Below are 15239 nucleotides of genomic sequence, written 5' to 3' on the forward strand. Positions count from 1 at the left end.
TAGACCTGAGATCACCTCAGGAGGGCACGCAGGTGGTCTGGAACCCAGCTCTTTCCGATGCCCCCCAATGAGAGACTGCAGGAGGCTGTTCTTAGAGGTTTTCATGGTTGTTTATTGTTTCTTATCTCAGGAATGCTTTGTCCAGCGAACAGCGGTCTGCTCGCCAGACATCCAGGGCAGAATGTGCCTGGCAAAGGCAGGGCTTATCTTTTCTGCAATTTAGTTTTCCCCTAATCCTGTGTTGGTACAAGCAAAACCACTTGTTCAACTCCGGTTCAATAATATTTAATTTGGTGGCAAGTATTAGAATTCGGTCAGTCAGAGACAGCTCTTCCTCAAGGCACTTAGTACAGAGACCTCTAGGCCTGATTCCCCATATACAATGTGTGACCTAAACCTCACGACAAATCTGGCACCTGAAATGAACAAAAGGAAAACACTTGCACCCAGGAACTGAACACCTTATCTGATCTAAGGTGCTCATTTACTTGTCCGATGCAATTTTAGCTTGAGGTTTCCAGAGTGGGAGGTCACTTTCCACTCGGGTGTCTCTCCTCTTGTCTCGATCTTTTTTGCTCTGGAGGCGTGTGTCCAGCCCTTTTCTGCTGTCTGGACTGCTGTGTCTGTGGTCAAAAGGACAAGAAAAGGACCTCCCCAGTGAGGAGAGAGAGAAACCTCTTTCCAGGTTTTTATGAGAACGTGATCCCCAGGTTGGATTTTGTGTATGGCGAACCCTAGAGGAACATTTTGTGTGACAATTCCCTGCTTTTGAAGATCCTGTAAATTTTTATTTATGGTTATTAGGTATGGTTGTATTTGTCCATCTTTTATTTTTGGATGTCCCACAGGCATCCTGTGATCATAGGGCATACCGTATAACATTTCAAAAGGAGATAACCCTGTCTCAGAATGAGGCATAGTCCTGATATTTAATAATGCTAAGGGGAGGCATTTTGGCCAGGACATTTTAGTTTCTATCATTAATTTTGATAACTGGGCCTTCAATGTCTGATTCATCCTTTCAACTTGTCCAGAACTCTGAGGATGCCATGGGGTATGGTATTCCCACCGAATTCCCAGAGCCTCCGCTAATTGTTTAATAATATTTGAGGTGAAGTGTGTTCTTTGGTCCGAGTCTATATGATTGATTACATCATATCAAGGGATGAGTTCTTCCAGAAGGAATTTAGATACTGTCTGGGCGGTAGCCCTAGAGCTTGGGTAAGCTTCCACCCAATGAGTTAATTTGTCCATTAATACTAGTAAAAACTTATACCTCCCAACCTTTGGTAATTCAGTGAAATCCACTTGAAGTTTTTTCAAAGGGATGATAGGCTATAGGGCAACTACCCCAGATTACCTGTCGCGTCCTGGCTTTGTTTACTTTCTTGCATGTTAGGCACCCTTGCATCTCTTGTTTAGCCAGCTCATAAATGCCTTTACACCCAAAGAATCTCAGGAACTGTTCTGCCAGAGCCTGGGATTCCCAATGAGTTTGCATATGCAATCTCCTCAGAATTTTTCTGGTGTAGTCCTTTGATATTAATTCCCTCCCATCCAGTAATTTCCACTTACCATCTTCTAATGTCCCTCCTATCTTCTTGTATTCCTCAACCTCTTTCGGAGAGGGATGAGGGGGATATTCCCAAGTACTGCTCCTCCCAACTTCTGGGGTACTTACTGTCATTAGTGCAGCACTTTTGGCTCCCTTATCGGCCAAATTGTTTCCCTGGATCCGAAATTGTATTCCTGTTTGGTGTCCTTTTACATGTACTACTGAGATTGCCTCTGGCTCTTGGATAGCTTCTAAGATTTGCTTTATTAATTCCCCATGAATTAATCCTCGTCCTCGAGTGTTTATTAACCCCCTTTCCTCCCAAATTTTCCCAAAAGTGTGGACCACCCCAAGGGCATATTTTGAATCTGTGAAGATTGTTCCCCTTTTCCCTTTTAATTTTTTTTAATGCCTGAAAAACTGCATATAATTCACATGCTTGAGCCGACCAGCTTGCACTGAGGGGTCCTGATTTAATTACTTCCCCTGTTTTTCCATCTATGATTGCATACTCCGACTTTATCTTTCCTTCTATTACCCTAGCTGACCTATCCACAAACCATTTTTCCCCCCCTTCGAGTTCCTCCTCCTCCAAGTCCGTTCTGATTTTTGTGTGCAATTCCACTATTTCTGCACACTCATGGGTTGGTCCCTCTGATGCTTCCCCGTACAAGAATTGAGCTGGATTCAATGCAGTGGTTGTTCGTAGTTCTAAATTATGTGAGTGTATTAGTATGGCTTCATATTTCAACAATCTAGCATCCGTGAGCCACTTATCTGCTTTTTGTTGTAATATACTCCTCATGTCATGAGGCGTATACACCACTAACGAGGCTCTAAATGTTACTTTCTTTGCTTCTTTCACCAGTAATGCTGCTGCCACAATTGCCTGTAGGCAAGTGGGCCAACCCCTGCTTACTGGGTCTAGCAGCTTTGATACATATCCCACCGGTTTCTTAGATCTATTTTTATGTGTGTGGGTTTTATTTCTAATTTTCCCGCCTCCCCTTGTGTGTGCCAAACCCTTGAATCAACTCTATTCTCCTCCTCTATTGTTAGTCTAAATAAATGAACCATAAGCCGAGAACTTTCCACAATTAGACTTATTTCCAATGTTACTATCAAATCCCTCCCCAACAGGTTGTAATTCGCTTCTTCAACTAACAACAGATTCCCTAAACAAAACCTCATTTTAGATTCTATTTCAACATCTTTAATTACCGGTACCCTAAAAGGTTCCCCTTTTGCTCCAATCGCCATCACAATTTCCTTACTTATAGTACATCCTGAAGGCAGCTGTTGGACGGTGCTACGCTCAGCACCAGAGTCTACTAAAAATATCAAAATTAGTTTTTCGGGTCCTATCCTTAGTTTTACCAGGGGCTCCAGGGATGTTCTGGACCCTAAATGAAAAAGCCCCCGACACCTCTTATCCTCCTGGAACATTTTCTTGTCTTTCATCCGCTTCCTACAGTCCCTCTTAAAGTGACCTTTCTTCCTGCAGTAGAAGCACTCCGGAGCCTCCCTCCATCCGGCCGCCTGTTTCGTCTGGGAGGGGCCTCGCTTCCCCTGGGTCTGCTGGCTTGGTACCGGTCCTGAGCTGTCCCGAGTCTGCTCCTGCTTTTGTGCCTCCCTCACGGCAGCCACTAAAACCTTTGCCTGTGCCTTTTGTTGCTCCTATCCCCTCCTCATATAAACCCGATGCGCCTCCCTCAATAATTCCTGCAGTCCTTTCTCTTGCCAATCGTCCATTTTTTCGAGTTTCCTCCGTATATCCTCCCACGATTTTGCAACAAATTGTGTTTTTAGGAGGACCTCCCCTATAGGAGAGTCAGGATCCATCCCTGAATACATTCAGATACTTTGTCTCAATCTCTCAAGCCACTTAACTGGCTTCTCATCCCTTCCCTGACATTGTGCCAGCGCCTTGCTTATGTTCTGCCTTTTGGGAACCGCCTCCCGTATACCCTGTATCACCATGCTTCTTAATTCTATCATTCTTAACCTGCCTTCTTCTGTCTGTGCGTCCCATGACGGTCTCATGCTCAGCCACCTTTGGTCCCCTTGTCCTCCCTGGGGGTTTCTGCGCTCCCAATCCCGAATCGCAGCTTGCCTTATCATGTCCCGTTCCTCGAAATTGAACAATGACCTCAATATGGCATTAATCTCATCATATGTGTATACGCTAGTTCCTAAGAATTCGTCTAACTGGTTTGCGACCCCTATCGGGTCATTCATTAGACTGCCCATTTCTTTCTTAAATGCTCTCACGTCTGCGGTGTTAATTGGTATGTGTACAAATCCGATGACCCCCGGGGCAATGGGCACTTCCCTTAAAGGAAGGAGTTTATGTTCGTCCGTGTCATCCCCACTATCGTCATTGTATACTTTTTTTGTTTTGTGTTGGGTCCTGCTTGCTGGCGGGGATCCGTTTTCTCCGGCAGCAGGAATTGTTACTTTATGTCCCGGGAGGGGTGGAGCAGGGGGTGGGTGAGGCGCCGCTGCAGCCGGTGCCTGGGGGATTGGGGCGGGGGAGGGGTGAGGCATAGGTTGGTATGAGGGGTTCGTAGGTGCGAGAAGCGGGGGTGGTACAGGAGGAGGTTGAGGAGTGGGATTTAGGTACGGGGGTGGGAGATTGTCCAGGGGTTCCCATGTTGTGCTTACAGATGTAATATCCTTACAGGTTCTAACTGGGTATAACCCAGTGCTAGTGTGTTTCCATAATTTAGCATAATCTCTCTCCTCCTTTACCTGTGGGTTTTTCTCGTTCACGTGGTTAATCAGGGCCTGGCAGACCCATCTTTCAAATGTACCAAAAATGGGCCACACTATATGTTCCTTGATCTCCTTCCCCCCCAAACCTTTATGCAATAATGTATCAATTTCTCCTTAGACTTGGTTGTTTTATCTGGACCTTGCTCCCAGTATTCCAACATACACCCCAGCGGACTATCCCTGGGGATTTCGGGTAACTTACCTTTTTTTTATCTTAGCGGACTTCTCTGGGGTTTTTCCCTGAGGTTTGCTTTTTTTTCTGTCCCATTTTCTCTAAAAGGTTACCCCCCCCCCCCCCCCCCCCCCAGCTACCTTTGTTATGCCTACTTACCGTGTTTTAAGCCGGGACCACTGCCGGGTCTGGGTACGACTGTACTGAAGTTTAAACTTTATTTCAATGTTTCCAATCTACTCACCTCACACAGAGAACCGTGGAGTTTTTTCGAAAGGAGGCGAGCTCTCTTTTCCTTTTCCTGGGCTTGTCTGCCCTAGGATCTGAGAGGTTTACCAATTCCCAATTCCAGGGAACGTACCTCCCTCCCGATCCCCCCCCCCGTGACCGACCCCCAAAACTTCCCAAGTTTTAGGTTTGACACTAGAGAGAGAGAGAGAGTTAATACCACGTTACGTTCACTTCCCCCCCAACCAACCACACCCCTTGCGGGATAATGGAACTGCGATTTTGGGGTCCGCACTCGCTTCGTGATAAAATCACGTCTCAATCACGTGCTCAGTCACACCTCACTCAACCACGCAATACTTACGGCTCCTTTTCCTGCGTGGATTCTTCGTGCACGTCGAGTTTTATGAGTGAAAAACGTTGCCGCGGTTATCCGAAAGCTCGGGGCCCAACTTTTCCCTTTTCAATTGTGGCTTTTCGAATTTTTAGTTCGGGATCCTGACCAGCTTTGGGGAATTCCCCAATTCCACCAGGTCGCTGAAGTCAGCGAGGTGCCTCCTGGTCGAAAAGGGGGCCCCCCGAACCCAAAATCAAGATCACGTCGGGGTCACCAAGATTGTTATAGGTAATAAACGAATCAAACCAAATTAAAAGGTTAAATTGGCAAATTTTATTTTCGCGACTGAAAATACAGTCCTGGAAAGCCACAACCGGAAAAAAACAACACCGAGCCCGGGTTCGGAGTTGGGTGAACACACAATGTTACCCAGCCTCTATCGCACTGGGTCCCCCTGGTGTTCACACCGCCGTCTTGGTTGGCCTCCTTTTTATACTGTTTTTCATAGCGTGGAGCAGGACAATCCTTTGTTTTCTTTCAAATTCAGCTCTGGTGTCCATACAAGACAAAGTCCTTCCTGCTCCTTGACGAGATTTTGTGTCCGTTGTGTATTGCTTTTAGGTGGTTGATTTCATCTTTATGGGAACCAGAGTCGGGGAATGCAGTCCTGGGGGAGGTGATGGGATTTTCGGGAAATGCTGCTCCCCTGTGAGTTTCCAGGCTTCCCCAGGAAATAGGTGCTTATCAGTAGCAGTCCGGCCTGTAGATATGTTAATTTACCTAGTTCTGAGGCAATCACTGCCTTTGCCTGTGGCTTGCTTATTTTTATTTTGCAGACTTATTTTATACAAAACACGAATTACAATATGGTGTATATATATATATATCACAGGAGCATGTTAGCTATGGTAATCATGTCAAGACAGACAACTGGCACCACCATAAGTCCTTTATTAGAAAGCTTTTCATGCCTTCTTTCAGTCTATTTCTTTCTGACAGCTCTGACTCCTTTTCTTACAGGCAGCTCCACACAGCTCTGACATGCTCTCTCCTCTTTGCATAACTGGCTAAACCCTAACCTGCCCCTTTCCCAGCTGCCTTACCCTGACTGTCCCTTACACATCCTCTTACCTCATCTATCCCTTGCACAACCACATGTCCCTTACCGCCTCACAACACAGCCAGCAGAATCTCAGTCTCAAGCTCTAACACAAACCGCAACTATGACTAGTGACCAGCTACCCCACTCTTTTATAACACCCAAACTCATTGGACAGGCACAGATGTTTTCACTCCTCAGTAATCAGTACAGCTGTAATTCATCAGGAGAGATTGCCTTCTCTACTATCCTTTCAACCTATCTTCCCACACTTAGCAATAGTTTTTTGCTGTACTCTCTTCAATATAAAATAGCTTAATAAACTTGTCTGATAATATGTGGTGGTAGCTGTTGCATATAGGTAAAGCCTTTGTCCTGGTTTGAAAGGACAGGTGTCTGCCAGTAAGGGCAGAAGTTTCCCTTTGGAATAGAGACTTTGGTTCCACTCCCCTCCCCCAAGTATTATGATTGTTTGAATCAAGGACTCTGAGGCAGAGATAAGGGGGGTGGAATAACAGCTCTTTTACTAATATATCTAACTACACAAACAGAAAACAATAACAGTTAAAATTGCTAACAGAACGAAATAGGTAACTCGGTGTCAGTCCCTTTAGATGCAAGTACGCTGTCTCTGTGCTTAGTCCAGAGCCCGGATTTGCCAAAGGGCAAGCGGGAAATGGAGGCAGGAAGGAGGGGGGGGGGGGGGTGGCAGCAGCCACGCCGGTCCCGGGCGGGAACAGGCTGGAGCGGCGGCTCCTCGCTCACCGTGTGTGTCCGGGGGATCAGCTGTGTCCGCAGAGGCAGGAGGCTGGAACGGGGCAGATGCAGGGCAGGTGGTCGCAGAGGGTCTGGCTCTCCTGTGCTCGGCCAAGCGGCTGAAGATCCCAGGTGTCCTGCTCCCAGCTCGCCGGAAACGCGAGTGCCCTCCCGGAAGCCTCAGAGGCCCCTCCGGGGCCGTCCCCACCCACCCCTTTGTCTGGACTCATCAGGGACCCTGGGTGTAGCCCGGCCAGCTCCATTGGCATGATAATGGGAAAAATTCTTTCAATTGACACAGTAACAGAAAAACACTCAACCCCCAACAGCCTTATAAAATAAGCACCTTTTTGCCCTTGTAAAATCATGGCTTAGGCCTGCTACTTTGGCTAAGTGGAAGAGGACTCTGGGAAAGTGACTCAGCTGAATTAGAGGTAGAAAAACAAGTTATATATCCATTTTGTGTTCACATTGTGCTTTATGGTGGTTGGCTGAATTACATTTTTATCCTAAAATGGAATGTAGCTGAAAATGGGCTAAATGCTTTAAAAGGCCTGGTTTTTGCAATAAAGTAGCTCTCCTTTGCACCTACTTGGGGACTCCGCATCACTTTGCTTCAACAGGTAGCTACTTTTCCCCTAGTTTGAGGAGGGACAGCTCTAGCCTCAATTCTGTATTATTTAAGTAAATAGTACTGTTGAGAAGCTATTTATGGACTTCAGTTTTCAGAATGCTTTCTGAAACCATGAAGTCTTACTACCCAAGAGAAAAAAAGTTTTATCATGGCAGTTCTATGACTGTTGAGCTTGATACAGGAGGACATTGACAGCAAAAATTAAGTTTTAGTGTTTATATGTTATCTTCTGGAAAGTTCCAGCTTACAGTTATTTTTTTTATTAGTTGCATTGTTTCCATTAATCTAGTGCTCAATAATTGCTCACTAAAGAATTAGAGATGATGATTGAAAATTGACTAAAAAAGGGACAGTCTTTTAAAATAGAACTTTTTTGCATACATGTTTTTTTTTTGTCCGCATATTTTAAGACAACAGGCAGACATGAGTGTTAGTATTAGGCTCTGCTTGATTGTGCTGCTTCAGTTTCAGGCTTGGGAAGACTCCATGCTTCTCTTCTGTTGTTCTCTCTGTAATTCTTATTTTTTTTTTTTTAATTAAAGCCTTAAAAAACCTTTGAATTTTAAAGTAATCTTTTAAAGCATTGATCCAAATTCCTGGACTTAGAAGTGCAAAGCAAAAGCATAAGGATCTGCTTTCATCAGATTTCTGTACTATAGTGGAGACTTATAATTTTCCATAACTGCTCCTCTAGTTTGTTCAACTTAAAGGAGTTACTATTATTTTACTAAGACTCATTTAATAAGTCTTCTGAGCTGTTGTGGTTTAACCCCAGGCAGGAACTAAGTACCATGCAACTGCTTGCTCACGCTCCCTGGTGGGATGGGGAGGAGAATCAGAAAAAGATAAAACCTATGTCCAAGATAAAAACAGTTTAATAAGAGGAAAAAAGGTAAAATATAATAATAATAATACTAACAAAACCAACAATACTTTAAAAATGTAATTACAATAAGAGGGAGACAGAGGAATAAAACCCAAGAAAAATAAGTGATGCACAATACAATTGCTCACCACCTGACCAATGCCCAGCCTGTCCCCAACCACTGATTGGTGGCTCATGGCCAACTTCCCCCAGTTTATATACTGAACATGATGTTCCATGGTATGGAAAATCGCTTTGACCAGTTCAGGCCAGTTGTCCCAGCTATGCTCCCTCATGGTTTATTGTGCACCTCCTCACTGGCAGAGCATGAGACACTGAAGAAGCCCTTGTCTTAGGTTAAGCACTACTTAGCAACAGCCAAAACATCAGTGTGTTTCAACATTATTCTCATATGGAATCCAAACCACAGCACTGTGCCAGATACTGAGAAGAAAATGAACTCTGTCCCATCTGAAACCAGAACTGTATCCACTCCTTATTCCACACTATTTATGTTATGCCAGGTCCCACACTTTCCAACACACCATCACCTTTCCTGTCTTTTGATAGATATATACACTGATATTGTTCCCTTAGTCTATGAACCATCTCTATAAAAGCCCATCGAGTTAATTTTGTCTGTGATCTTGGTCTCCATCTGACATAACAGATTTTCAGGGCAGGAAAGATGAAAAATGGTGGGTGGTGTTGTCACATGTTAAAGCCAGTTCAGATTCCATCACTGCTGTGCTTGTCCAGTTTTATAGGAGTTCATTCTTTATTAATGTGGTGATCAAAGGGGAGTTGCATTCACATCCTCAAATCTGGAGTGGCAAAGATGGATGCTGCAAGATGCCAAATGTGGTGATGAGCGTTATGAATGAAAGGGGAGAGCTTAGACATCTCCCTGCCTTTCCAGGTTTCTGGCAGTAGACAGCAGCTTTATTGAGGCAACCAGCACCTCAAAACCTGCTCTTGCTCGCAAGTCCTTAATAATGACCAATCAAGTCTATTACAATATGGATTATTCATTGAATAGACACAAGGAAAATACAGACATGAGACTTTAACAGGCTTACTCACTCTAAAGGATAAACAAAAAAGAACTATTAGTAGGAAAAAAAAAAAACAAACATTGCATGATAATAAAGGTACCTATGTTACAGCTAGCAAAGAAATAGTATCGTTTAGGAGCCAGTGTCACTTACCAACGAACGACGGTGGTGTGCAAAGAGACTCTTAATTTCTCTCAATCCCCAGGGGAAGTAACTCGAGGTGAATGTCATCACTTTCAAGGAGAGCTCTCCACATACTCAAAGACTTTGTAAGAGATTTCTGATTTTTATGAAAATTAGTGGTCTTCTATAGTTTGTAAAAGTGCTTGTCTGTCAGTCACTAATTTTTGCTTATCCTTTCCCATGCATTTAAGGCAGGATGCTTATTGCTGGCTAAAGATGTTTTCAGCCAAGATAATTCATCTCAAGACAGACCATTCCAGCCTGACTTAGCCATATGGGGTGGAGAAATAAGCTTTTTCTGTGTCAGGGGGTGAATGGTCCTGTCACAGCATATACTCATCATGGAAGTGATAATACACAGTATTATATAGCAATTAGCATAATACAGTTTTATTGATTGGCTATTCTCACCCAAAATGAAATCCCCTTGAGGCACACACTGGACTTCTTCATCCTTCTTCATTACCTGTTGCAGTGCAAGTTTAGCTTGTGCTGTGGTTGCCTTGGAAACCCGGCTCAGTTCCATGGGCCAGCCCCTGAGTGCATATTCATCCAATCAGGTTCCACCTAGGCTGCAGACATATGATTGGTCAAAGGAGCCGAGCGGCACCAAGACCTCGACCAATGATATGGTCAGGTGGGTGAATTTTGAACCCTCTGTAAAAGATAGCCTCCATGAATAAACTGCCACTGTTGTCCTTGAACCAGCAAAGGAGTGTGTTGTGTCTGTCTCTGACCCCTCCACGTGACGGCCACAAGCATCACGAAACATACTTGCAGCAGCCTTTGATGGCATTGAAATAGCCATCAATGTTATAAAACCATGGAGGATCATCCTGGACTTACTAAAAAAATTAAATAATGAAAGGGGTAGTGATGAAAGGCAAGGAAAAATACCTTTCAACTGATTTAGTCAAAAGGATATGTTTATTTCAGTGCTGGGCGAACATGCGGGATCTCTCCCAAAGGCGTGCGTGCCTCTCCGCAAGTTTTGGTCCTTTATTTATTCACAAAAATCATGAATATTCAAAAACACCTATACATATTTATTGCCTGTCACCGACCTTTTCCCGCTTAGTATTAAAATTATCTGCATACTCACTGCGGTTGCGTAGTATCCCATTGGTTTTGGGTCAGTGGGCTTCTAATTGAGTCAAAGTTCTTCAAGGGATGAAGTAAGGATCGTCTACCTCACTCTAAACTCTTTACCTCTGTCCAATTTCTATGACTACCTGACCTGAGGTAAATAAAAAGGTTCAGCAGCCATAAAATTAAGGGTTACAAATAGTTTTAAGAGTTGTCACTTCCTACTTCTGCCCTGTCCCTCACTTCACTTCCGGCCGCCTGCTGCTGCTCCCTGTCAATCAAAAGACACTGCCCCATATGGAAAGAAATGAATTTGGTTATAAATATATTATTTAATCCAGAAGAAGTTAGGATGATCAGGGAAGCCGGTCTACACATATGGGAGAGGGAAAACAGGCAAGGACCACCAGGTGACCATAAACTACCTCTCGTAGACCCAGGATGGAATCCAAACAAAGAAGAGGGGAGGCGAAATATGACTGACTATTGAGCCCTAATAGTTAGGGGAATAAGAGAGTCTGTTCCTCGCCAAAGTAACACCAAATTGGCCTTTGAGGCAGTACAAGAGAAAGATGAAACTCCATCCGAGTGGTTAAATCGGTTAAGGAAAAATTTTCAGCTGTACTCTACTATAGATCCTGATAGTCCGGATGGCCAAGCAGTATTAAGAGTACATTTTGTCACCAAATCTTGGCCTGACATCCGAAGAAAATTAGAAAAGATGGAGGACTGGCAGGAGAAAGGAATAAATTATCTACTTAAAGAGGCTCTAAGAGTGTATTTGAGGAGAGAAGAGGAAAAAGCAAAGTCGAAAGCCCGAGTGATGGTAGCTGTGGCCAAAGAATGTATAAATGCAAGTAAAAATAAGCCAGGGAAGCCATGTGAATCAGGAGAAGAAGGGCCTAAGATTGCGCCAGATGCAGGAGGTCCTAATGCCAACCCCTGGCAGAAGCCCGGGAAGTTTCAGGGCAGGTGTTATTACTGTGGTGAAATAGGTCACCTCAGGAGGTTCTGCAAAAAGATTGCAATTGATGAAGCGATAGAAAGGGAACAAGAAAATTTGGAAAAAATTCTCAAAGGGGAAGATTAGGGGTGTCAGGGGCTCTATTCCTTAGGGGACCCAATGAAACATCTAAATGAGCCCTTGATAAACCTCAATGTTGGTCCCCAGAATTTAAGTTTTGAATTCCTAGTTGACACTGGAGCTGATCGGTCCAGTTTGAAAGATCTTCCAATAGGAGTCCGTATTAGTAATCGAACATGTGAAGTAATAGGAGCCGAAGGGACGCCTTTTAAAGCACCAATAATTGAAGGAGTGGAATTGAAGGGAAACTTTAAACAGTGTGTGGCAGAAATGATTTATTTACCACATTTGGAAAAGAATTTGTTGGGGAGAGATTTGCAAATTAAGTTAGGAATAGCAGTTATTCCAGAAAATGGGAAAATGGTGGTACGTATTATGAAATTGACTGAACAAGATATGAGTGAAATCAATCCCCAAGTATGGGCAGAGGAAGGAAAAACTAGCTTTTTAAACATTACGCCAATAAAAGTACAAATGCAAGAAGGGACTACCCCAGTCAAGGTGAAGCAGTACCCAATATCAGAAAAAGGTAAAGAAGGACTAGCTCCAATTATAGACCACCTTATAGCGGAAGGTGTGCTAGAACCATGCATGTCCCCCCATAACACCCCAATTTTAGCAGTCAAAAAGGCAGAGGGAAAATATAGATTAGTCCAAGATCTAAGAGAAATTAATAAAACGACCATCATTAGACACCCTGTAGTGTCTAACCCTTATACTCTGTTAAATAAAATTCCCAGGGAACATGCATGGTTCACCACCATAGACTTAAAAGATGCCTTTTGGGCGTGTCCGCTAGCGGAGGAATGCCGTGACTGGTTTGCATTCGAGTGGGAGTACCCAGGAGGGAAGAGAAAACAACAATTAAGATGGACCCGTTTACCTCAAGGATTTACGGAGTCCCCCAATCTTTTCGGACAGGCTCTAGAAGAACTATTAGACCAGTTCACCCCCGAAAATGAGACACAAATCCTCCAATATGTAGACGATTTATTATATCTGGGAAAGAGCAACAGTCAGTCAGGACAACTAGTATCAAACTCCTTAACTTCCTGGGAGAAAAGGGTTCAACAGTATCCAGAAACAAATTGCAATTTGTTGAACCAGAAGTAACATACCTTGGTCATATAATTGGAAATGGATACAAAAAGTTAAGCCCCAAAAGAATTTCAGGCATACTAGCCATTTCAACCCCAAAAACCAAACATGACATTCGGAAACTTTTAGGCCTGTTTGGATACTGTAAATTATGGTTAGACAAATATACTCAAAGTGTAAAATTTCTTTATGAAAAATTGGTAAACCCTGAACCTATAAATTGGACTGTACAAGACGAGAAACAATTAGTCAAATTAAAAGAGAAATTATCTTCAGCCCCAGTTCTAAATTTACCAGATCTTAAAAAAGAGTTTGAACTATTTACCAACACCGAAGGAGGAGCAGCTTATGGTGTATTGACTCAAGAATGGGGGGGGTGTCGAAAGCCAATAGCATACCTGTCTAAATTATTAGACCCAGTAGCAAAAGGATGGCCACTATGTCTCCAGGCAATTGCTGCTGCAGCAATTTTAATAGAAGATGCACAAAAACTAACATTGCAGGGAAAACTTAAAGTATATACACCACATGATATTAAAGCTGTCCTTAGTCAAGGGGCCCAACAATGGCTAACAGAAGCTAGAATACTAAAATATGAAATCATATTAATGAATACAAATAATATAGAATTAGCCACCTCCAAAAGTATAAATCCAGCTCAATTCCTCTCAGGGGAACCCTTGCCAGAGCTAGAACACAATTGCCTGGAGCTCATAGATTTCCAAACTAAAGTAAGAGAAGATCTAGAGAGTACACCACTGCCATATAGAGAGATACTGTTTACTGACGGTTCATCTAAAGTAGTAGATGGAAAAAGAGCATCCGGGCAAAAGGAAAAGATCTAGAAGTAATAGAAAAAGGGAAGCTACCATCCAATTGGTCCACACAATGTTGCGAAATCTATGCGTTAAAAAGAGGGCTAGACTCATTAGAAGGGAAGCCAGGAACCATTTACACTGATTCAAAATATGCATTTGGAATAGTTCACACATTTGGAAAAATCTGGGAAGAACGCGGGTATTTAAACTCAAAGGGGAAAGATTTGGTACATAAAACCTTAATAAAATCAGCATTAGAATCCTTGCTCAAACCAACAGAAATTGCAGTTGTGCACATAAGAGGGCACCAAAAGGGAAATACCTTAGAAGAAAGAGGAAATCGGTATGCTGACAAAATAGCGAAAGAAGTCTCATTAAGTTCCGAAGGGCCTATAAAAGTCTTTAAATTAAATGAAACACCAGAGAAATCAGAAATTACAAAGCCCACTTTTAGCGAAGAAGAGTTAAAAATGATAAAAAAGTTAGTAATACATCAAGGAGATCAAGGAGAGTGGGTAATGAAAGATGGGCGCAAATTTTTAAATAAAGCTCTAGCCAGAAAATTATTAGCAGAAATCCATGAATTGACACACTGGGGTGTTCAGGGATTATGTGACCACTTCCTCAGAGAAAATTTTTGTATTGGGATATATAATCTAGCTAAATCAATAACTAAAGGGTGTCTAATTTGCCAAAAAGCTAATCAAAAAGTTATGCGAAAAATCGAATATGGAGGAAGAGAGTTAGCTTTAAGACCATTCCAAAGTGTTCAAATTGATTTTACAGAAATGCCCCCAGTGCAAAAATATAAACATCTATTAGTTATTGTGGACCATCTTACCCATTGGGTAGAAGCCTTCCCCACCATTAAAGAAACCTCAGAGGTGGTCATAAAAATAATCCTTGAACAAATTATCCCCAGATATGGATTAATTAGCTGCATAGACTCCGACAGAGGCCCCCATTTTACGTCACAAATATTACATCGAGTCATTGGAGCACTGGGAATGAAATGGAGGTTGCACACTCCATGGCATCCTCAAAGCTCCGGCCGGGTAGAAAGAATGTATAAAACTTAAAAAAATGTGTTAACAAAATTAATTGAAGAAACTCAAATGAATTGGCTCAAATGTCTACCTCTTGCCCTATTACGCATTAGGACCAGACCACGCGCAGATATAGGGGTTTCACCCTATGAAATGATGTTTGGGCTTCCCTTTTTAATTACCCCCTCTAGCTCTGCAAGTTATCTAGAAGGAGAAGCTGCCACCCAAGAGTATTTAAGAGTTATTGGAAGAACAATAGAGCAACTAAAGAGAAAAGGATACCTTCCCCAAACTTCTCCATTAGACTCAAATGCTCATCAAATCAACCCTGGGGACTGGGTTCTCATAAAATCCTTGAGTCGCACATCTCTATCTCCTAGGTACGAAGGCCCCTTCCAGGTCCTCCTAACTACACACACTGCTGTAAGAACAAAAGAAAAGGATTGGA

Source organism: Erithacus rubecula (genome assembly GCF_903797595.1).
Source record: "Erithacus rubecula genome assembly, contig: SUPER_W_unloc_7, whole genome shotgun sequence".
Taxonomy (NCBI): domain Eukaryota; kingdom Metazoa; phylum Chordata; class Aves; order Passeriformes; family Muscicapidae; genus Erithacus; species Erithacus rubecula.